This window comes from Seriola lalandi, unplaced genomic scaffold (assembly GCF_002814215.2).
Source record: "Seriola lalandi dorsalis isolate HSWRI2012SDOR001 ecotype SW California unplaced genomic scaffold, Sedor1 jcf7180002054977, whole genome shotgun sequence".
NCBI lineage: Eukaryota > Metazoa > Chordata > Actinopteri > Carangiformes > Carangidae > Seriola > Seriola lalandi.
Window position 1 is genome coordinate 23,059 of NW_019525527.1, and position 1,032 is coordinate 24,090.

General features: G+C 39.7%; 1 protein-coding gene across 1 annotated transcript in view; it reads left to right on the forward strand.

Moving 5' to 3' along the window:
• Positions 1-1,032, forward strand: part of LOC147817278 (protein NLRC3-like) — a 6,851-nt gene that overhangs the window by 2,650 nt on the left and 3,169 nt on the right. The window lies entirely within an intron of this gene.

Sequence of the window (1,032 nt, forward strand, 5' to 3'; positions counted from 1 at the left end):
CTGTCACAGTGTTAAAGCTAAAGATGTGTGACTCAGTGCTGCTGTAAACAGCCTCAGTCTCCACTTTAACTGCCTGACTCAGAAAATAGTGAGAAATGTCGTCACAGACGCCCAGAGCTCAAAGTGAAACAAACCCACAGTAGAAAACTTCAGAATAATTAGAAATAAATGAAAATTATTCAAATGAAATGAAAGTAATTACAAGGGAAACAGAAACTCCTCACATTTCAGTTTTCAGTTTGAACTGTGACATGTTTGATATTTTTACTGTTGGGTCGTTTCGTCTAATTTAACAAATTATTTTTTAAGCTGGATTATAGGTGCAAAAGTCTTAATTTGTAAAGTAACTGTGTCAGATAAACTCAGATTGAAACCTGATCCTTGCTGATTCCTGTAACTCACTGATGTATGAACCAGTCCTCTCCACCCGACCAGTCAGACCAGTTCTCCACTGGTCAAATGTGTCTGGATGATCAGGATGTGACTGATCCTCCTCCACATGTGTCACCCTCCTGTTGTTGTCAGACAGTTTAAGGTTTCTCTTTACTGTTTCAGGACTTTGAGACTTTGTGGTGTGAAGATGTTGATCCATAAGAACCAAAAACCATCTCAGTGTGTGCACATTTTTCACTCTCATATCTCACAATGTCTCCACTTGTGGTCAGTTAGTTTACAGTGCGTCTATGATTGTCACTCTTTATTGTGTATGTCCTCATAAGTGTGAATCCTGTGGGACAGTGTAATGTAGTGTTGTAGTGACTCAGTGTGACCACAGGAGGGCAGTAAATACTCTATCAGTCAGTTTACAAACATGTTGACATGAGTGTTTATAGCTGCTTAATGTAGTTACTGACAGTAACCACTGGGGGGCAGTGATCATGGTAGTTTCTCTGAGTGAAGACATCACTGTTGGTATCAGTGTCGTTAACATCCGTCATTAGTACGACTCTATTAACAAGATTTAAGTCTTGTCATGTGACATCATGTCATCAGTTTTTTCTTTCCAGCACCAGAAGCTGCAGAACCTCATGG